At 35.7% G+C, this 24,861-nt stretch overlaps 1 protein-coding gene across 1 annotated transcript in view; it reads right to left on the bottom strand.

Annotated features, from left to right (window-relative positions):
* Positions 1-24,627, bottom strand: part of Scp2 (Sarcoplasmic calcium-binding protein 2) — a 40,254-nt gene extending 15,627 nt beyond the window's left edge. Inside the window, exon 1 of the mRNA XM_066733874.1 lies at positions 24,292-24,627. The gene's annotated coding sequence lies outside the window, so the exon portion shown is untranslated. The remainder of the gene's footprint in view (positions 1-24,291) is intronic.
* Between the last annotated feature and the right edge of the window lie 234 nt (positions 24,628-24,861).

Genomic DNA, 24,861 nt, shown 5'->3' on the forward strand with positions numbered 1-24,861 from the left:
AAAATTAAGAATTTTCCATCACAAGGACGCGGTAAAATTCCAGCTATGCATTTATCCATGTCCTGGACATGTTTCCTTTTGATACAACAGCTTTAATACTATAGTCACGAGTCTGGAAAACAAATTCCGCTCGTATATATTTTCGGAAAATCATAAAGCACGCAGGGCCAGGGAATCGATGAAATTCCGCTTATCAATATGTATGTATAGTTCGGTATAATACATAGGTCGTACAAAAAGAAATTTGCAAGTAAGAATTTCTGAATTAATGGTAAATTTGTTATCTGCAAAATCGAGAAGAGTTCTGAATTTTTCGCGAAAGCTCGAAATATCGCAGGAATTACAACGGAGGAATCATTGAAATTCGAGTTATTTAGTTTAAAAAATAAGAAAGGTTCGAGAAATAGCATTTAAACGATTATTATAAAATTATTGCAAATGGGGCACGCGAGCTTTGAGCTTTTACACGTGGTGCTGGCAGGCATTCAAAGTTGCTGGGAAAGCTCGTCAGGTTTTTCTCCCACTCGTTATCATCTTCGTAGGATTAAACGTTGTCGCTCTCTTGTTCCAGTTGTCCTAATCGCCACACTGCAAGCCTCTGAGAGTGCCTCCGGCGTTGGTGCAGTAAATTTTCTCGAGATGGGTGCAAAAAGCTGAGCTTTTATTCTCGAGCACACCACGCGAACTCGGATTTAGGCCCAATGGAGAGAAGCGAGGTGCTCGCAGCTTTTCATTTGGAATCCTCGTGACAAAATAAAACTAATATTACCCAAAAACATTCAGTTACCATAAATAACATTGTACACACAAAAAAAAAAGATAAGAAATATAAAGGCCAATAATTGTTAAAAAAACGCTTGCAATTTCTTGCGCTCTTCAAGGTCACCTAAATTCCCACATAAAATAGATTTTCTTCCCACTAAGAATTCGTTTCAGATACACTCTTCGTTCCCTCTATAGCTTTAATAATAAAATAAATAATCGTATTGTCAACTATTACATAGATTATATCACTGAATTATCTTATCAATTGAAGAATTCGCATCAAGGCCAGACTTATAATATGCGAACGAAGCTTAAATGCAGTCGTTTCCTTGTTCTCCAGTTGTCCAAATGGCTAGATCAAGCCTCTCCGCGAGAGATTCTCCGGCGTTGGTGCAGTAAATTTGCTCGAGATGGGTGCAAAAACTGAGCTTTTATTTGCAAGCACACCACGCGAAGCCAGATTTATAACTGCGCTTTACCCTCTTTCACAGCGTAATTTCATTTAAGCCAATATAACAACCCCTTAACGTTTAATTTTCGCCAATTACGAGCAAAACCAAATTTTATTTGTTTCTAGCGAATTAATTAAAGCTACACGAGTTTTTTCCGCAATGTCCACGCTTCATTGGAGAACTCGAAGGGGGAAAAAAAGGAACCCTCCACTGCAGGGAATTCCTGTACACAGTTCGAAGCTTCGGCTTTAAAACTTTCCTTCTCGAATTTATCCTCCCTCTACATGCATATATATACTATATATATGTTTACTGCAATGCTTTAATGTTTCACGAGGAAAACGCGCGGAAAAATGACGCGGGAAAATTTCCTCACGGTGCACGGTTGTGCACGCCCCTTAAATATTGATAACAGATCGACAATATTTTTCTCCACGTTTATGTTCGCAAAGTAAAAAATTATTCGTTCGAATTTTCCTCCGTCACCGAATCAAACGAATTTCCAAATGATAAAGAAACCGTTTATCAGTGAGATTTCACCGAGTCTCTGTTCGTATACGAATAAATATTCGCGTGTTTCAAGATTCCTGCGAGGTATTCAGTGGGGAAAGGTTCATTTTAGGCGAGTTTCGTGTATATCAAGTTTTTTTCCATTCCTATATATATATATATGCGTAAAGTCGTAGAGCACGTTACTTCCAACAAAATTCCGTAGTAAAGTTTTCTCATTACACGGACGATAGTGGCAAATATTTGCAGCATCCCGGAATAAAAACATAAAGCGGTCAAGATATTTATTACGCTTACTGCAAAATGTAGCCTTTGTGTCTCATGCGCGTTTCGCTTATTTCGCATAACGCAATCGCGAAACGTCGAATATACACCAGCTGTTGCAGGCTAATCCTGCATTAACAACGCTACAATTTCTTTTTATTGTAAAATTACAACACACACATACATACATATAGTCGTGGATATAAATTATTAAACAACGATTCTCATTGTAATTTACATGTTTCATTCTGATATATATATATATATATACATACATAATTCTGCGTAGTAATAACTATATCAAATTGTTTTTTTACAATCCAATGTAAGTTTACAACGATAATCATGAGTTACAAAGTTATGCACGATTGTTGTTGCAATTTTACAAATATTTAAGAAGCTCTTGAAAGAATAAGAGTAAAACTGTTAAAAGATATGAGAAAGCTCGTTGAAAATGGGTAAAATGAAAATAATAATAAGACTTTATTGAAAAATTGATGTAAGAAAAATGATTCTCTGTATACATAGAGCAACAAATAATATAACTCGAAGGGACATGTTGTAAAACGGTGAATTTTTCAGAGTATCAGAGTCGCGTAGGAGCCATCGATAGTACTAAAACTTTCACTGCCAGTTATCTTTTCCATTCACTGTACCAAGAATCGCGCTATTACATCCTCTTTCTAAAATAATCAATTTATTATTCCAGATTAACTGGTGGGAATAACGCGTAAGATTCAGCAACATTGTTTCTCCACACATTATATATATAGCTATATCATTTAATTGATATTTGCAGCTGTCGATTGAATGATAAACTTGTAGTGGTGTAATAGGATCGTTTGTGCGATGGCACAATAGTCCATCGTTGATTTAATTAAGTATTAAAAGCGCCCAATAGAATTTAAGTGTGTCACTGGCTGAAGGCGTCATAGAGGCACACTTTACGATTTAATGAAGCGATCATGTCCACTTTCGCGTCTTTCAATTTGCTCAATCGTGACCTCCAATTTTAATAGTCTCAAAAAAAAAAAATGAATCTCTGCTTGCTCAGTGTCTCATGAATAATCCGTGCGTTCGTGTGCAAGAGTGATTATACTTATCAGTACATAGTTAACAGTATAGTGCACTTATATATAGAGCAACGAGAAAGAGCAGCACCGAGATAATAATTGGAAGCAGCTTTGTGCATAACGAAACAATCCATATAATCAGGAATGATCCGATTGCCTCGAGGAACTTTCGCTACACGATAGATAAAACCTAGAAAAGTGTTCTATCCGTACGTGTTGCGGACCAAGTTCTGTTTTACTGCGATGTACACAATTATATATATTTATATATATATATATATACATGTATATACGCAGCTTATAATATACGCTATACCACGTTAGCGTTATCTTCTTTGAAAGTTTTCAGCTCGCAAAGGATCCCGAAACTATAGCGAGGTTATCAGTTTGTTTTTCGTCCCCTCCAAAGGAGAGTTTTCGGTTGTTTCGGAGCGAGAAAAGTCCGAAAGGCAAAAGACTATTGCGGAGCTCGGCACGTGATATTCAGAGGTGAAAATTATTGTGAAAATTCTCGGAGCCCCCCGCGTTTCATACACTGCAGCGCGATAGCACTTTTCTCAGCCCGCACCGTTCTCTTTTAATTCCGCCATTTTCAACGTGTATTTAGCAACCTTTCGCACGCGAGGGACGATAACTATAATTTCGACCGCGAGGATCAAAAGAATTTTTGTTTGATTCTCTCCCCCTATATTTTTCAGGCCGCTTTGCTCCATTTTCTTACCTCGCGTGCTTTTTCACCCCCCCCCCCCCCCCACCCTCGCACTCTTTTAATAACAGGCTTCTCGCTAATCCGACAACAAAAATGACGGGTTAAAAAAGACGAAAAATATAAGCGTTTTGTTATGGGAGGAGATGCTCGGTATTTTTGTTCCTTCAGCTTTTCTTCGCAGAGTTAAATTTTTTGCCCAGCTGCGACGGACAAAATTGCGAAAGAAAACAAAACTAATGGAAATTACTCACCGGCGAAATTCATCGTTTATTCTAAATTGTTGCTCGCAATTTTTCGAGCATGCTTTTTCGTCGCTCTCTTTTTCGACGAATCGATCGGTGTGAAAGAACATTCCTGATTTTTCTGGTCAAATTGTGGGAGGAGGATATATTCGTTATTTGCTTGGTAATAAAAAATCGTAGGAGGTAATAGATTTCGCTGTTTAATCTTTCCAGCTCACTCTCGGTAAACGACTCATCGAGGATCCAATGGACATCGCATGGAAAATGTTGGCGTGGGAGGAGAATTCGCGTTGGTCACTTCGTAACGGAGAATCGTAACAGGCAGTTATTGTTGTTTAATTTTTCCAGCCCACTCTCGGTAAACTCGAGAATCCAATGGATAACACGCACGCGAGCTGCATCAAGCTACGTGAATGTTCGCGCGGAATGACGATAAAAATTGCCGTAAAAGTCAAAACAACAAATAATCGTAAATGGTCCAAAGGCAATAAAAAGCTTTAATGCACGATCCGTTTCATTATTGGAACAACTTCCGTGCAATGCGAATTTAATTGTCAGCCGTAAAAGATGGAAAAACTTGTATTTCAATTTTCAGTCCTCGCGTTATATATATATATATATTCAATTCCTTAAATTTGAAATGATAAACACCTCGCAAATCTATCGTGCGTAAAGCTTGATTTCGAGCACTGCTAAAAATAATGTTCTCGATTACGATTAAAATAATGCTCGTTTATTAATCTCTGTAAACAAAGACGATTGGATTGAAAATGATAAAATTCTAAACTCGGATCTTGGGTTGAAATTTGTAAAGTTATTCGACAGCGACATTCGTAGGTTTATGCGAGTTATCTCAGTTACAGACACAGCATAATGGAGGAAGCTTGTAACTTCTCGACTCTCTGTAACGTCTCGTCATAACACGGTATGATACTACACGCGATACATTTTAGAGTCGTTATACAAAACTGGAATCTCTGCTACATTAATTCAACATTCCACGAATTTTCATAGACTTCCATTTTTAATTTTAATTACATTTTCGAGTAATGTTTATTATCTCTCATCAGTATAAGAGCACGAAATATGATTTCAACGATACGTATATACACTTGTATAAGAGAAGCTATAGGATTTCAAGCTATAATTTAGTATTACAAATTAGAATCATAAGCAAACTTTTGTTGATGCAGCCATAGTTGCAGCAATAATCTCACGTTCTGGAAGCATTTATGAATTTCCAACTAATAAGACATAAATTCGAGATGGTATTACAGCATTAAAATGTTATCTACCATATTGGGCTAGCCTTATTGAGTTTCTAACCATTTCACCTATAATATAGTCAGATGTAATAAACTATATATATATATATATATATATATATATATATATATACACTAGTCGCGATAACTATACAGATCGAAAGGGTGATCAAGAATTTTACATAAATAAATGGAATGATTTAGGAAAATTGCAAATATTTTGTTCATTCTTCGAAATTATTTTGTATACACCAGTTGACAAATATTAGATCGGTATATATAAATATAGTATATTGGTGGAAATTAATTGGCAGCAATTTCAAGCCTTAAAGTTATAATTGCTGGCTCGCGTTTGGTTTTAATCGTCGATGCCAAAGAAACATCTTCGTGGAAGAGTTTCTTGCTTCTCGGAAATGCATTAGGGTTCGTTGAGAATGCTAAATTGTTTAGTGGTATCTCTCGACTGTACGTGTGTGAGCGTCTGGACGATTGAGCTTAATGGGTCGCACAAACCAAGCCGGAAGTCTCGTTTAAATCGCGAAAGACATTGATTGGCTCAAGGCACGTTGAAGATTCGGTTGAATCAAGCTCTCCCATAGAGCAGCATCGCTCAGGAGAACTCGAAAACTTATCGTAAACCAAAACCACCACTTCCATTCTGATCCCTCTTAACACATTTTTAGACCTTCCGAATTTCCAACTCTTCTCTGCACGTCACCCCTATTTTCATTAAGAATGAAAGCACAAATTCTGAACGATTAAAATATTAAAATGCAACTTTTTTAAATATAATCTTCAGAGAAATATTCACTTTTGTGAAATCAACTGGTTCAAGGTACATCGAAGATTCTGCTGAATCAAGCTCTTCAGCAACATTAGTAAGGAGAACTCGGAAACTTATGGGGTAAACCAAAACCGCAACCTCCGTTCTAATCCCTTAACGCATTTTCCGGCCTCCCGAATTTCCCACTCGCCTCTGCGTCCTTTGCTTCGATCAAACGCGATAGCGAGCAAGCTTCGAACGATCAAAACCTTCAAATGTATACACTTCTTTTTAATAATCCCCTAGAAAAATGTTCACTTTTGTGAAATTGACACCTTGTTTAGGTAAAAATTCTATTATAATTAGAGATGAAAGCAAAAGCTGCCAGGACGAGCGAAGCTTTCAAATAGTTGTTTTAAATAAACTGTACAAAAATATTCATTTTTCTCTATTTAGAATATAAAGTTTGTCTCGTGTGAAATTTATACTCTATGCTTGGATAAAAAACTGTATTATAATTAAAAGTGAAATGCAAGAGCTTTTCAATTAATGAAAGCTTCGAATAATTATTGAAAATAAACTTCTGAAAATGTTCTCTTTTGTGAAGTCTATATACCTTGCTTGGATAAATGACTTTATTATAATTAAATGTGAAAGCAAAGCTTCCACGCGAAGCGACGCCTTAAAATTATTTATTAAAAAATAACTGCTAAAAGCATTAATTGTTTTTTTTTTTATAAATTCGATATTTGTCCCGTATGAAAATTACATTTTACCTAGATAAAAAACATTGTAATAAATTGTACGCGTCTTTCCATATAGTTGTTATAAACATATACGTGTTGCTGCTGTTGTTACGTGGAATTTTTATGGATTTAACGAGCAACGAGCCTGCAGGTTTACTTGCATTTACAAATCAAATCGACCAATTTGCATGATTCGATTATGGTGAGAGTGCAGGGAACTAAACGAATTATAAGTCTTTAAAGTCGATCTAGCAAAACAAAGTTAACTCGAGGAAAAACGTAAATGCAGCTTAAGAAACTTATTTCTTCATTCCTGCACCATTTATAATAATGAGTGACGCGAAGCTCCGAGTAAAGGTGTTCCAAAATCTGTTACGTTTCAATCATTTCTGTTATTCCTGTAAACAGAGTGTAAAAAATCCAGTGATTTCTCATATTCAGGGGAAAAGATAAATAAAAGTGCAGACAAACACAAGGTTTTTTTTAGAATTCGCTATAAATGTTAGAATATCTTATGCTGCTTACGCGAGAATAAAAGTTTTATTTAAATAAAATCGTTGATTTGTAGGTCAAAATTTAGAGGAATCACAATCTACCATGTACATATATATACACTCTAGTGAAGAAGAGACTCATAGTCCAGACGAAAAATAAGAAAAGCGAGGATTTTTTTCGAATTGGCTCGTAAAGTTGGAATAATTGAAAGACTAAGGAGAATATAAGTTTAATTTAAATATAAGAACGTCGATTTGTAGGTCAATTGCAAAGAATCACGTGTTCCATCGACGATCGGCCAAATGTATTATACATTTATGCTCTAGAAATGAAGAAGCATAAAATATTTATTTCTATGGATATTATATATTAACGTAAGCCACGATACGACGTATTTCAAGGTCAATCCAGGATAATTACGACATCCGTGGATCAGCGGGATATTATCGAGCCAGCCCATTTCGAATACGGCGCGCTGGGGATTAGCGGAAATTCCAGTGACGTCAGGGAAAACCTGGTTCCGATTGCTGGGGAACTTAGTTAAGCGATCCGAAGCTTTACTCAAATTTATCCAGCTACGAACCACCAACTTCCGCATATCGTGCCGAGTAAATCAATCAAATTTGCAACTTACGTCCCCTCGAATTCCATTTTTTCAAACATTAATTTTAGGTCAATTTACAAAAACCTTCAAATTCAATTTTTCAACCATTATTCCCAAACAAATTTTCCGCAATTTCAGCTTGAATTTTTGCAATCATTATTTCGAAATAAATTGACGAGAATTTTGAAATTCAATAAAACTCCAATCTTATTATCAGTTGTAATTCTCCTGCATCTAAGCTACTTTTATCTTTATAGGTTTTCCAATAGTAAACATTATTATCAGAGGCCAATGGAAAATTTTATCCTGTTATGGGGGAAAGATAAATCACTGTTATTTAATTAATTCCCTGATTGCACCGATTCCTGATAAAGATAAGAGTATCCATAAACTTCTGAATCACCATTATAGCAATCTAAGTTCTACGAAACCCTGCTATTATAATATTCGATCGATTGCGTCCCTTGGATTCTGCGAATGGAATAAATTAATTTAGCGACCACATCGATAATTCTATTTTTAACTTTGATTAGCGATTATTTTCAATCCGAGTTTTGGAGTATCGGTATATAAATAAAAATTGACAAATTGGTGATGAGTGAAAACAGGTTGAAACGTTTCAACTGGATGTTTGCATTATTGTGCGCAAGGTGCTGAATTCGTTTTTCATGAAAATGTTATCGTGCACTGAATATTCCAACTCGAAGAAGAGAGGAAGCTAGTGGGTAGGGGAATACCCTGGTAAAAACTTGCGAATTTCTCTCAGGCTCTTTGAGAGTTGTACCATCAATCCTTGCCACATTTAACAGAAAACTTTTGCATAATATTACCGAACGAACGTGTGTATATATATATATATATATATAGCAAAAAGAAAAATTAAGCTTCGTGGCTGAGTTTGTTATTAACAAGTCTCTGACTCTTCAGCCACGATTTATCATCCATCATTCGCAGCTTTGGTTTATCTCCAAACGCAAAACGAGTATTTTCCTCAAATCCAATAATTATAATTTTTCAATCGAATCGTTGATAGGAATTTTGAAGAACGAGCCAATTTTTATTCTCCCATCCCTGAGAGATTCCAGCGATTTAGCAGAAGAGTGAAATAATAGGGTGGCTCTGGGAAGATTGAAAAATATATTCTGGGATTAGTTGCGTCTTGATTTGAAAAAGTCTCAGCGCCAGACTGTCGTTTATGCAGTCGCTGCGGCTGTACAGAGCTTTAACACGAGCATTAGCAATATAACGTGGAAAAGGTTCTCTTCCTCCTTGCTGAGAGCATACGTAATTTTTGCCAAGGACGCAAAAATATACATACTGTCAGCGTATCGAATTTGCAAGCTTCGCTATCCACCTAAAACCATATTTATATACCTGAAGACCACTTCGATCTGCGAGATGCACCGTTTAAAAAAATTTTCTTTCGTCAGAGAACAAAATGCAAGAATTTCTCATGGATCCATAATGAAATAAATCGAACGATTGAAAGATGCTTGAAAAAATACTGACCTACATGCATGGTTTATATATAGAAGGTATATCAGCATAATTTGCAATATTACAGCAATCGTTGTAATTATATTTATTCGCTCTCGATCAGGAATGCATTTTGCAAAAGAAATTACATTTGTAAAACGATTTGCATGTATACCTATATCAAGAAATTATATAGTCTCCAATGATTAACGTTCGTGTAATGCAATTCCTGACAGGGACGCGTGTGTGAAATTAATGTTGTTATTTCAGACGGTGCGATTGATAAATGAATATACTGTGGATGGAAAGCTTGTTTTCTCACCACTATATTTCGATGGCAATAAAAAGCTTTTACATTGAAAATGCTGTATGGTGTAAGGGTGCAGCTCATGCAGTCAGGAAGAAAAGCCAAGTTCTGACGGCTGATGGAAGCTCGCGAAATCCAACAAGGATATCATTTTTAATTGCGAGCGTCGAGCGTCAAATGCAGCTAAATGTATTCTTATAATTTTTTATATAGGCTGTACTGCTTAAATTATTCTAAAGCATTTATACGTAAGAAAATGTTTATTTCTCTAATCGTATAAAAAATATTATTTTTTCAATAAGATATTTTCTTCAAGTTCCTCCATAAGCTTTGGAATTAGCATGTACTGTAGAGATTTGAAGTTAGTCGAGGTTATACAGAATTCAAAATGACCAGAGATATTGTTTAAGCTTTGTAGAAATTTTCAAAGATATATACCTGAAATGTTACACGTCCATGTTCCAAAATGATTTAAGCTGTAAATTCTGCGCAGTACATCGTTCGTTTCGTGCTTCTTCTACATTAAATTCCTATGTACAGTTACTATTATTATTATTAATTTTTAACCGCAGTGATACAGCTGCATTTGGTATGAAAATAATAAAAACACGTTAAAAATACTGTTTTCTTCGTGACGAGTGAAATTTTTGAGAACGTCAAGCACAGATGCTCGTTACAAACGTATCAAAGTTCATGGTATCTGTTTTCAAGTCACCGATATGATTTTTCACTCAGTCAAATTGTTGGGAAATTCCAGACACTCCGATTTGCTTTGGATTATTTGCCAAACATAAATCCCATCAGTGAATGTTGCATTAGCTACATATTTTGGAATGATTAGAACGTGTGAAAATTTTCATTCGATTTTGACGTTTGAATGAAAAAAGGGTGAGGCGAATCGTATATAGACAGAGAAAAATTGAAATATTAGAGAACGATGTTTTAATAAGCGAGATAATATTCCTCGTTATCTGGGAAATGTAGGGTGTACCTGGCGGGAAAATATACACACTGACAGGGTATTGAGTGCTGGAAGGCCATGGTAATCCTGAAAGGCGTGCGAGTGTGAGATAATGCACTGCATTTGTGGCCTCGCCATTATGAAGAATAATATTTAGAGTGAACCTGACGAGAAACAAAAAATACTAAGCAAAAACAAATCAAATCCTATTAAATGTTATACTCTGATTAATTCCACTGGTTCAACTAATTCAAAGCTTTTTAAACGAAGAAATAACATCCACGTGTAAAAAGATCGACTTTTCGTCACTTCGATTTTCAATCACAGATTTATTCACTGGTTTGGCAAAATTTCATTTAGATATTGTAGAAGATTTTATTTCAGTGTATTAATGTGTATTAACGAAGGACAGCTGATGAATGATTACAAATTTAATCTTTTCAAAAAACTTTTCATTTTTTTTTTTTTCGTGAAAGCTATAGTTTGAGAGGAGTGTTGAAAAAGTTTAGGACGAAATTAGCCAAAGTCTCGTTATTAAAGAGAAAGGATTTTCTCATCGTTGAAACGAGCTTGCGTTTTCAAACACCAACTCGACTTAATTTTCATTAATATTGTTTACCTTTCTAACGAGAGTCTTCGTGATAATCTTCTTTCCAATAATTCCTCAGTAGTATGAATCCTTTTATGATCACTACACTAAAGTTTCTTTATTACGATGATTCCAGTAAATAAATTTTCAGATTTTTTATTTTGTTTATAAAAAAAGTTAAAGCTTGAACTTTTGTCATATTTATAAATCATTCTTCAATTTTACAGGAGAATCAATTTGTATGGCTGATTTATTTCGTGTAATAATATTTACATGATTTCCAAACCATTTGTGTCATCACTCACGTTTACTAAACACATAGACTCTTGCATAAATATGTTCTATACACTATTTGTACATCGTATTCATCACAATAGCACACTATAATACCATTTTGAAAGAATTTCCCTGTTTTTTCAATCAAATAGAAGTTGTAATCAATAAAAAAAAATGTTAATAATCGCTACCAACATTTTTTATAATAATATACTATAAACAAATTTCCAGAATTTCCTCTCGTTTATAAACAAATTCGGTTGCTCGTTCGACGAGAGATATTTCACACTTTAGCCACATTTACAAAAACATCCTTTAATATTTACAAGAAAATCAATATCTACACCGTGATTTATTTCATGTAACAATATTTGCACGATATACAAGCCATTTCCGTCATCGCTCACGTTTACTACACACATCGATACTTGCATAAATATATTCTACAATTTGTGCATCAAATTTATCGCACTCCCACGATATAATAATATTCACATATAATTTTTTTCTTGAAAAAAAAAGAAAACGTTGCATTATAAAAAAAATTCAGGTTTTAAGACTTTCCAGTTTTTACTGCTTGGCTAATTTACGACTTGAAAATTTTACATCATCTTTCCATATTGCATATATACACTATATACATAGTACAAAGCATTAGTTAAAGCCTTATAATCCTCTCACCCCCACTGTCCATTCAAGCAAAAAATTCATTTCACTGGAGGAAGACCAAAGATTACAAGATTTCCAATGTGCTCGCATTACATTCCCAGGATGAATGTGGGTGGAATTTCCGGTTGGTTGAAAAGTCGTTTTGAGACCCGGGGCTCGTTCGAAATTAATTAAGGCACGCGAGAAACTTTGCAAAATTTCCGTCCGAATTCACCGCGGAGATTTCGGAGCAATTGAAGCTGATTCGTGCTCGTCAGTTACACCGGAAACTGCGCGGAAAGCTGCTATTATTATTGTTGGAGACGCCGGGCGACACTTCCGCTTTGGTCCTTAATGATCGATTGGACGTTACACGACGAGATAAATTAACATCCACTTCAAAGGCCCATCCATCCCTCTGCCCGCCCTATTATTCCTCTTGCCCCCCCCCCCCCCCCGAGACCCACCAATGTATACAAGCCCCGGATCTCGAGGAAAAATTTAATTTTAATAAGGAGCTTCTTGAAATCGATAATAAAACAATTTTTTTTTATAATTCTCTGTTTAGTAATGTATTTTTACAAGGAGTCAGATATTAAATCGTAACGAGCGATAAGTTAAAAAAGAGCAAAATGTTTGAAAAATAAAATTCTTCTTCCATTTTTTTCGTAGTTCTTAGTTAAACAATTGAGAATTAAATTTTAATTACTTGGCAACCTCCTATTGGTTTAACTGGTACCTGGACAATGTAGGATGAGGTTTTTATATGATTCCACAAATAGAAAGTTTTGGAGAATTTATTTTTAATATCTCTCGTTTAACTTTGACACGAGTAAGCCTGATAGCTAAATTCGTATATGTGAAAATGTACAGGATTACAAGTTTTTCAGTATTTCTATAATGTTTAGGATTTTTCGCGAATATATTACGTTCGAATTGGGTGAGAGAGAAGCGATTTGGGTAAGTAAAACGCGAAGATAGGAAAAGCCCTAGTTACGTAAAGGAAACTTAAGCCAATAGTAAAATTAGACGCCAAAGTGGCTTATTATTCGCATTGAATATCTACGATCGTCCGACACAGCGAGCTTAGATAGATTGGATTAAGACTCGAGCTTCACGTAATATAATGGCAATGGCGACAAACTTAATCTTGCATTGTAACGTTCCGGTATCAGGTTTCGACAGCTTGAATAATTTATAAACGTCGATAATGTCAATGTTTTCTAGTTTATAAATCCGACATCGTTGTGAAAAAGTATCGATTCGATATATTCTATGCAATTAATCCTATATATATATATAAGCATTAACAATTTTTCAATGACTCGATTACAAGCCATATCTTTCATGAATATACTTTATTGCACACAAATTCGATAATCGTCTCATACAAAATTTAATATTAGTACCACTATCAATTTAATACTCGATGCTAACTTCCAGGTGTTCCTCGTCCTTGTGTATTTATGCCACAAAGAGATTGGCTTGAGAAACAATTGATTCTTGTTAATAAAAATTTTTTAAACCTTTCGTTACAACCAATTTTTTATTTTACAAGTATAATAAGCTTTATAGAAACTTTAATATTAGTACCACTATCGATTTAATACCCGATTATAACTTCCTGATTTTTTATCCTTTTATTTCTGTTAAAAACCTATTGGCTTTGGAAACAATTAATCCTCAGTATTAAAAATGTAAAAAATCTGTCGTTATAACCAGGTTTTACTTTACAAGTACGATAATCGTTGTAGAAAATGTAACATTAGTGCTACTATTGATTTAATATCCGATGGTAAAACTTGTGGATTGTTCATCCTCGTATTTATACTAAAAATAGATTGGCTTTGGAAACAATTAATCCTTCGTATCAAAAATTTAACAAAACTTTCATTATAACCAATGTTTTACATTTTACAAGTACGATAATAGTTGTAAAATTTTAATAACACCATACCACCGATCAATATCTAATGTTTACTTCCTGCTTTTATATTAAATGCTGCTTGATTTTATGACAAAATCGATCGTGATAAAAAAGGCAAATGATAGTTTTAAAAAATATTATTGCCAATAAAAAAAAAACGATCGCATTTTAATAGTTACGATTACAGTTTCGAATGAATCGAGTATTCCATTGAATATCGCAGGATAAATGTTTCGACAACCACAATGACATACAATAAATCATCCTAAGCGTGAATTTACACATTTATCGTCACTCGTATCTAAGTAAAAAGCCTAAAAAATTATTTACACGTATCATCAATACACCGACTGTCATCATCATTACAACAGGACTATCAAAGTGTCAATTATTCGAGTTTAAATCCGGTGAGAAATATTAATAAATTAATTCATTCGAATTGGCTTTAATGCCGATTAATCTCTGCTCGGTTTAACCTAATTAAAAATGAATCACATTTTCTATTACATGAATAATATAAATAATTGCAAGCACCAATGAAAATGCCCGCGCTAAGAGCTTCAGCCCGAGGTATACCTACGTTAATGAGTCGAGTTTCATTTTGGCGCGAAACACTCTTCTCGATGAATAATTTATTTCAATCAATGTTAACAATAATAGATGAGACTGTGTGTAAGGGTGGTGAAACATATGTATATATAGTATTAATAGAGCGGTGTGGGGCATGGAAAGTTTGTTTTAATAATTCCTGTGTGCGCGCGAGGGGGAAATCCATCAATAAAAATCAAAGAGGACTTTAAAAGGTTCGTGAATAATTCCACGTCAGGGTATCTTAACGCGATTGGCCCGTTTAAAGTTGAGATGTTTAACGAGGCGACCAACCAGCTGGCTAAAAAGCTGCAGCTCGATAGAAAATTCTTCCTTTTCATTCGTTACATTTTTCTTTCGGCTCATTCTACTTGACTTGGCGTAAAATATATTGTAACTTCGTTAAAAGCTCATGGTGCTATATTATTATAGCTATATATGTATATATATATATATATATATATAGCATAGCTGGCTAAAGTTAGCTCAACCCACGATAATTACGCTTTGGCTCCCAATCATATTTCAGATAGTCCGTTATAGCCTTCCTCCCACCCCATTGCTATTTTCTTTAACCCGTTTCAAACAGTGCAATTAAAATTCATCGAGAGACGGAAGATTCGATTATGAAAATTATCCTTTAAATTCCTTAAAATTCACAAATAGGATTTTGCCTGGATTTAAGATTCTATGTGAAAGCATAATCGTCAAAAGAATTCCAAAGGCCAATCGAATTGAAGTATTGTTAACTGGATTAATAGAATTTTATGCATTTTCTACGACTCGTAAGTTTTAATTGAATTGCTGAATATTTGTTGGTTAATAAATAAATGTCATTACTTGGATCAGTGTGGATTAGTAATTGCTGGAATTTCACTATATTTGCTTCCAGCTATGTTAATAAACATTCGATCAGATAAACGTTTACTTGCAAACTTAGCAAGAGATTATAATCATTTCAGAGCTATGATTATTAATCTATGCTTTATGTCTTTTCTCTAAATTGTCATTAAATAGTTGAAGATACACTTGGTGTGTACCTCTCCCAAATTTCTAATGAGTTATTCAAAGTTACAATTAGCAATTGTTTCTGAAATCAATATTTATTATTTGTACTGTATAGCAAATATCCTTCCACGACATCACGATACTACTAATTGCGCGCAAACTTCTCTAATAAATATATACTTGAGGCTCTGTAAACAAACTTTTGATTGCTTTCATGACAATCTTCAAAAATCCACTCGTTTGCTCATCAATTTTCTGAAGAAATTTACCAAAATTCTGCCTTTTTCATTGAAAAGTCTCTCAGTTTTCTTAATTCCAATTCGATAACGTTATCATGAAAATCCTCAGATTTTAGTTTAACCAGTCCAAAGCTGATGGAGAATTTCGCAAATTATGAACGATATTCGGCTCCTGGCTTATTTTAAACCGTCCACGTCCATGTTTAATTTTGACATATATATATATATGTAGATATACGTGTATTCCATTCAGCAAATATTTGCACGTACGATTCGACCTTTTAGCAAAGCGAGTTAAGAATCATCGATCCGTGACATATTAATCCTGTAGTACGTACAGATTCCAACTTGTAGGGGATAATAACCGAGGCGTAAAGAACTCGTAAAACTTGCTAATCGATTTCAGCTTCGTGCAATCTTTCTTCCAAATAAATAAAATGATTATTCTCTAAATTTTGCAAACGTAAGATAAATTTCTTCAAATATTAATTTTTTAGCTCAGCAAATCATTAAGAAGTTTGACTCTTTTAACATTTTTCTCTTTGATACTTCTGTGGTCGTTAATTAATTAGATCATTAACTCCTATATATAAAGCTGATTAGAATGATTTAATTAGCATAGAAACTTTGCAATGACACATAATTCCCTTCTTATAAATCTACTTATTATACAATATTCAATCGTGTATACATATATGTGTGTGTGCATATATATAACTCGATCAAGACACTATAGAAATCCTTTCGTTTAACTTGCAGAAATTTCTGATACAACAAAGTCCTGGTTGTTGGAGTTCATAGTTTAGCACACGTTCACAGATTAGTTCTTAGCGAGAGTCTCCAGACCACGAACCCCCTCCAGTAAGTACAACTGCTTCCCTTTAACGATGTAAAGACTACTGGGAACTTTACTCGCGTTTTGTCTCAAGAGAAAAAACATTGAAAACAATTTTAACGATCATCATACTGCTGTATTATTAAGAATAAAAATCTGATTTTTGCAATTATTTTGTATATTTTTAGTATTTTCCATCCAGATCTTCGTCATTATTCTCCAACTAAAGTAGTCGTGAAATTCTTATGTTGTTTTTGATCTTGTTCTAATAATTTATATCACTTTAATACCTTGTTGATCAATCCAGTCTGCATCATCGATAAACAATTATTATTTACGTATAACAATATCAAGAAAAAATAGACTTTCATAACCAAAGATGAAAATTCTATAATAACTTTGAGCCTATATTAAACGACTACTGCCACAGGAACAAAACAAATGACTGGCGTCTAATTACTTTCAATAACGAAACTTTAATTAATCCACTTTAATGACTCACTCATGCTCTAGAATCAACCATATATTTATAGGCATTTTCCAAAAGCGAAATAAACGATAGAGTCTATTGAAAGATCGGAATAGTGCGCGAAATCCCATTGAAGCAAAGGCAGTCGTAGCATTAACAAGCAATTAGTGACGTCATTTCGAGTAAACTGCTCAAATTTAACCGGACTTTCGCGTGTGCACTCTGCAGCCAAATATGTTTGCAATTTGCCCAAAAGGTGCACGATGCGGATGCAACGAGGGGATGAAAGAAGGGTTTAGCTTTTACAAACGTGTTGTACAGGGTTTGAATTAAATTTTGATGGATAATGGAGTGTAAGTGGAGTTATACAAGGGTGGGGGTAAATAAAGTTTTTTCCAAGGCTTCTCGTGGCTCGATATGGTACATATATACACGAGCGAGAAAATCCCGGGGCGATTTCCAGTAATGCCAGATAAGCCAGGGGGCAGAATCCCGTTTGCCACATATTTTGTCGTGTCTAGGAAACGCGTAGTTTACCACCACTCAGGGCCAAGCCGAATAAACTCTCAACTTCGCTCTCTCTCTCTCTCTCTCTCTCTGTTATAAGTCTTGCTTTGCATCTGTGTGCGTGACTTTAGAGATAATAGGAGAGTGCTGGTAGCTAGTTCAGCTGCCATTCGCAGGAGGCCAAAAGCCAGCCACCGGCTGAGAACGGGCCAAACTCGGATATATGTACTTAGCACCGTTGTAAATCGCCGTAACCTTTGACCCCTTCCTTTCTCTTCTCTCCATTTTCCACTCTTCACCCCCCTCCTCACATGCTACCTTCTTTTCACCGAAGAATTCGAACGATTTGTCAGCACCCTAGACTCGCTCGACAGCAACAAAAAAAATCCCCTATGATGGATCAAGCTCATTTGTCCATCGCGATAAGATAATTGCAGAGCTTCTGGGTCAACAGCAGCTTTTGTTCGATTTTCACAGATTTCTCTTGTTAAATTTAAAGGTGCCAAAGATTTATCTCCAATTCTCTCCCCCTTTTCTTCCAAGAAGATTGTATTATATATATATGTATTAGATTTTTAATAAGAGGATTCTCCATCTGGAATATATATATATATATATATATACGTATATAGTAATGAGAGTAATTAATCAAGAATCAGTTTAGAATTAGCTCTCCTCGAGGATTTCATGAAATTTTTAATCTGTAATAAAGGCTCGTCTCTCGTCGAGAGGGTCTGTTTCTTTTGTTGGTGAAAGTCAAGGTAGTCGAATAATTGCTGGAGGGTGAGGGCAAATGTTCAAAGGAATTATTCCCGTGGCACCTACGGGAGAGGCTACTAATAAAGAAACGAGAGGAGACGGCATCCTATTCATTTTATGAAACGACTACGGTCATCGCACAAATATATAGCACGTACGAGTGTTATCACTGATGAAGCAACCCAGGAGAAATTGCCACGCACTTTACCGGAGGCCTCTTATTACGTGAGTCGACTACCAAACCTACGACTCTTTTTCAAAAATCTCACCCACTTTCTTCTTGGATTCGATATAAACCTCCCCCTCCCCCCTCAACTGTTTGCTAATAATCGAGAAGAGACTCATCAAGAAACACAAATATCTGTAAAGTCGAATAGTATCACGAGGATAACACCAGGAAACTGTTAAATTTCCAAATACTGACCGAATCTAGAGGACTGTGCAGCAAGGGTAGTTTTCTACTGCGACAAAACGAGCAGGGTCGATTCTGGGGGTAAATGTCCCGAGGAGGAAAAAGCTCTCCCCAGTTTATCACAACTAAAAAGATTTTTTAGCTAATATTTTACGTTTTGTCAAGTACACATAATTTGGCCTAGTTCCCTCGAGCTGTTACGTGGAGTACAGGAGGGTGAGAATGGGCAGGGTTGAAATCCTATTCTTCCAAGGAATTTATTGTGTATATGTATAACTTGTAGCTGTGGTTATGATTCTTTTCCCACGAAGGAGGGTTGTTGGGAGGTTGAGTGTTTTTTTGGACAAAAATTGTTAGTTTCTGTTAATCCTTAATGATTATTTTTTGAATTTTTCCTTCGGCTGTAATCCGAGAATAAGTATCCCCTTGGTACCAAAATGACGGACGTGGGCATACAGAGATAGGGGAGGAACAAATCCCATCTTCTTTGGGAAAATGGGCAAAGGTATTGTGACGATCTAGTGTTGCCAGAGTGTACCATTCACGATGGAGTCCTTCTGATCGAATGGGAGATTAAACTTTGCGTTATATACCAGATACACTGTCTTTCTTCGAGTGCTCGATAAAACGCGCGAGGAAACCCAACCCTGCCGTACTTCCTATTCAGTAGCTACTTTCTTCCCCTATAATTGTAACATCAAGGAGAAAAATGTTCAAGGGACTCTTATACTGATCGATGCACGATGTACCACTGCCACATCTCCATTTTGCTCTTAAATCGAGAAAAAAATGCTGTCTCCAATTGGATCATTTGATTCGCAAGGTTCTCCTTGTCATTATATACAAAGTTCCAGGTGTACCAGATCTTCTATCTTCGTCCAAATATTCGATAAAACCCACGAGGAAACCCAACCCTTCTGTTATATATACTTCCTATTCAGTAGGCAATATACATTCTTGTACCACAATTGTAACATCAGGGAGAAAAATGTCAAAGGACTCTTACATTGATCAATGCACAATGCACATCTGCCACTTCTTCGTTTCAATTTTATTCCGAAGAAACAAACGTTCTTTTCATCATTGTGACTCTTCGTCAATGTTTATTTTTAATTTTTGCACTTTACGATAAAAATGAAATTGTTCAATGGGATTAAACAAAATAAATGTCTTTTCATATAGAATACATATAGAAACTTTAATCTACTTTGTTATTAAACCTCTCATTGTACCGTCCCGAAAAAACGTATTAGAAAACCCAACCCTTTCAGCAACTTCATTCTTGTTCACGAGTGTAACATCAGGGAGCAAAATCTAAAACGGACTCTCTCCTCCTGATCGATGCACAATGTATAATTTTACCACTTCTTCGTTTCAATCAAATTCTGAAGCAAGATAAGTTTACTTCACCATTGCGAATGCTTCATTTTCGATTCGTTCGTTTCAGTAGAACGAAGAAGAAAGAAAAACGTTCTCCTTCATTTAGATCGTTTCATTTTCAATAAACTTTGTAATTAAACTTTTCTTTATTCCCAAAGCTTACTGTCCTTTTTTACACTATAATAAAGCCAACGAGATAGATCAGGCCACTTTTCGATACTGGCTACATTGACTATACTCAATAGCTTCATCCTCGTTCCAAGTGTCGAATCAGGAACCAAAATGGACACCGGATTCTCCTCGTGATCGATGCCAGGAAACTGTATCATTTTCAATTTGTGCTTTTCAGTAGAATCGACAAGAAAAACGCTCTATTCACAATCGATACTCCACAATACATCACACATATATATATATATATATAAGCTACATTTTATCTATCCTTCCATTGCCTCATTCCAACAAAACATAAAGTTAAGAGACGTTCGTTATCTCACTAAAACTACTTCACGATTAGCATACCACTGTACTTAATTATTTCATATAAAAAAACCAAATATCTTCGTTATAGATTCTGCATAATTTGATAATATTCAATTGATCTGATCCAACCAAAATCATTGAACGAAAACTTTAACACAATATAATATAACAATACTATATTATTCCTCTCAAGGTATATACTTATAGTAGCAAGAAATATCGAGTGGTTCTTGACGTAGCAATCTTGAAACTCGAAATAACGAAAATTGTTCATTATCCAGTTCTGGTAGACTTGGTTTTTGAACAAAAGTTTCTGAAAGACTGTCTTGGACGATTTTCTATGAACGACGACGAGGACGTTAATAATGATACAGGATTTGGTGAACAATCGAAGTAAAATAAAAATCGTTTGAATAAATTTCACGAGGATAGATCGAGACCTTAATTTATTATTATTCTACGAAGATTTCTTGAATCGTTTGAAAATGTTTGCATCTTATCGATGACTTTATTTGTCTGAACGTGTATTTGTATGTATTTATTGTTGCAGTTGCTGGCAGCTGCGTCGAAGCTATCCTGAAGCAATTCGATTTAGCAATATTGCCTCCTTCAGGACTATTACATGATCGAGTATTGCAGCATTATTGAGAAGCAACAATCATGACTATGAAAGCACCGGTGATATTGTTCTTCGTTTATTGTTATCACCGAGAACACTGAGACTCGATAGCGTCGATTGTTACTACGGAATGCAATAGGGACAAAACCGCCGAGAGACATCGCAGTTAAAATTTGATCGAGCGCCAAATTTACCATGGACCACCCTCTCCCCTCAATATTTCATCATTTACCACCCCTAAATTTCTCGTTTGTGTCTCAATACCTTTTTTTTTTTCAAAATAGTAGCAATAAATCATATTTATCCGGTAAGCATTACATAATTTCATCCTTTTGCATTTTTATTCCTAATAACATTTGCATGAAAAGATTATCATTAATTCCCATACCCCCACTCTTTTTTATTCTCGAGTTGAGCAATGTTTCAACCAAATTTTTCAATATTTCTGGATTTTATTACGTATCTCCACAATACTCATTATTTTTATCTTGGAATAATTTATACTACATCCATTTCGACTCTTTCGATAAATTGTTCTTTTTTCATAATGTTAAACTGGTCGTATTTATGAGGCTACTGGATTTTTCAACAATTTTTTCATTGATTTATCGCTGTCTGGGTATAGTATTAATTATTGCAAAGGTGTGTGACAATAAAAATATGTGCATAACACTGTTCGTGTGAGTTTAAACACAAAATTTTACAGTTTCACAGATGAACAGGTTTACACGCTTCAATCGAGGTTTTTCTCTCGTAAATAGCTTTTCCATTGACTCTCCACGGTTCGATAATCATTAGTAGAATGGAGTAGAGTTTGAGTAACACGATAGGGAGTATCGGAGGTTAAATTAAATTGAAATTAACGCGCGTATTAGTAGCCATTATAACGATCGGCTCTCGATCACTTTTCACCGTATATTTATATGAGCTTCAAAAATATTACAAAAAGCAACATTTTCTTTTTTAATTATCATTATAATTTTTCTCAGAGAAAAGTCATTTGCATGATGACTCTTGGCACAATTTTTATTTAATACGATTCGATACCAGTCATAAACAAAATGGAGAAAGTTTAGCGAATAAATTGGAAGGTACACGAGGTTAAGGCAATATGGCGAGAACCAAGACAAAGTTTCAGTCTGCAAAAACAATTTTTCCATTACTGGACGGGGCTGGGATAATATTTTTAACGAAGCAACCCGTTATTTCGTGTAAATAAAAGAGAGCTTACATTGGGGAGGAGGGGGGGGGGGGTGTAAAAAAACCAGGGGGAAGGTTATAATCTTCAGGAAAAACTTTGGAATTTGCGAGGATGTTCAACATTTTTGTAATCACAAGGAGAATGAATGGTGTGATGTAGGCGGGTGGGAGAAGGGGAGGGGGAGGGGGGGGGAGAGCTATTTGACGTAGAATAAACTTTTGAAACAAGGACATAAGATGCAATCGAGTCGTTCAATAAAAAAATTTGACTCTCTTCTCGTACTTTTCGTTTTATATTATCACTTTCCAAGTTGAATTATCGCCGGTACCCAATTCTGCCAATCCCCCCCCCCCCCCCTACTTTCACCTTTCTTTCACTGAGCTCGGTTAAGTTCGAGATTTTACGCAGCAGGGAAAAAATTCGCAGAAACGAAAATGGAGCACAGGCTCGAAGTTTCTTACTCGTCTCCGACGCGAAAGACGAACGGTAGAAACAACAACAATTGGAAGAGATGAATATTCATCCACAAATTATAAATACTGCGATGGAAATGTTGGTTAACCGGACCGATAGAAATTTTCGCGCACGACCGCAGGGCTTTCCCAGCCAGCTAGGGTTTATCGTAACAAAACATTGTGAAACGTCGGTAAAATGATTAAGCCACTCTAGTAACTTCTTCAGACTTCCGTTTGCTCCATTATTCAAAAAGTTTTTTTCTTTGCTATGGTGAATTTAAATTTCTGAATTATTTATAACGCGGTGTATATTTTTTTAAAAATACTATACTATTCATGATTATTGATACCACGATGTCAGTATAGTAATTCGAGCTTCCACCTGATCTTAAAAAAAAACACTTTTCAAACACTGGTAAAATTTTCAAAATGATAGAAAATATTATTTGTAAAATATTGATTTTTCCGGCAGTAATTAAAAAATTTTCTTTGAATGGTATGATAAAAGTTATAAGAGCTTACCGTCGAGACGAAATTCGAAGCGCGAATTCACTCGATGGGTTTTTTTGCGCCAGCTGGGAGAGAGCTTTCGAGAGACGAAAAATCGCGCGATCGACGAATCGAAAGCAAATAATAGAAACGACAGCGATAGCACGACGAAAAATCTCATTGAAAGGAGATCTTAACGCGGTCGAGAGGAAGCGATAAACTCGAAAGCGCGAATTAAGCTGTTCGACCTCTTCAGGATTCGAAGAATCCGAGCTTTCGACGATCGCACTCAAACGCACTGGGATCGACAAAGAAGCAACGAATAACAGAAACCACTGATACGAAAAAAACGTCAACACCACTCGACGATTATCGCGTAGACCCCAAGCGAAACACGAAACCGAAAACCTCTTAAAGCCAACAAAGAAGCTCGACAACCACCAAAACATCTGCTGCAATTCTAAATAACCTAATAAAAAAGCACAAAAAAAAACAAGTTTATTTAAGCTCCGAGAAACAAGATTTCTCCAAAGTGTATACATACAAACCGAATCAAAGCGAAAACTAAGAAGTTCTTAAATCTTGTTGCACCTGGACGTAAGTAAAGGAGAAATGGTACCGAGTGTTAAATTCGATAAAGTGGATGTTTCTGGTGCAACCTAGAGGAGCTTTTGGGTGCGAAACTGAGAATTTGAGTAGTTTTGGGAGGGTGGAGGGGGGGGGGGGGTTAGGATTGGTAGTCCTTGAAGCAAATGTAGACGAAGATTCGGCTTACCTGTCGGTTGGTTCCTGGCTGTCGAGAGAGAGAGAGAGAGAGAGAGAGGCAAGTCCAACTCTGGTTTGAAAGCTTGCGCTCTTCGGTGGTGCTTTCGGATGGAAGCTGCCGGGGATACTGGGAGCTGCGATGCGTAATAAACGTAAAGGGAGCACGAGAGACCAGGGAACGCGCGAGTGCGAGCCAGAGAGAAGAGAGACGAGAGAGAGAGAGAGAGTGAGATAAATGGATGGATATAGATGAGATGGAGATAGCAAAAGAGAGAAAGAGAGAGGGAGAGAAAGATTGATATGGAATCGGCACTGTTGCAAATCCACGACGCGAATGACGGACAGATGAAGCACAAAGTGCGCACGGTGAGCTTGAGCTTCTCCTCTTTATACCCTCGAACTTGCACCTGTGCTTGCGCAGACCGGCAGTTTCCCGTACACTCCAGCACACTACTCTTCTACCGCACTGACCCACGTGCACGCGCCCCTTTTTTTTTACCGCCAAAATTACAAGTTGTCTTTACCAATATATAGCACATAGTGTCTATCGTACATTTTATTATTGTTTTTTTTCTCTTTA

This window comes from Prorops nasuta, unplaced genomic scaffold, assembly GCF_024137725.1.
Source record: "Prorops nasuta isolate Cenicafe-Biocafe unplaced genomic scaffold, Cenicafe_Pnas_1.2 PNAS00011, whole genome shotgun sequence".
Taxonomy (NCBI): Eukaryota; Metazoa; Arthropoda; class Insecta; order Hymenoptera; family Bethylidae; genus Prorops; species Prorops nasuta.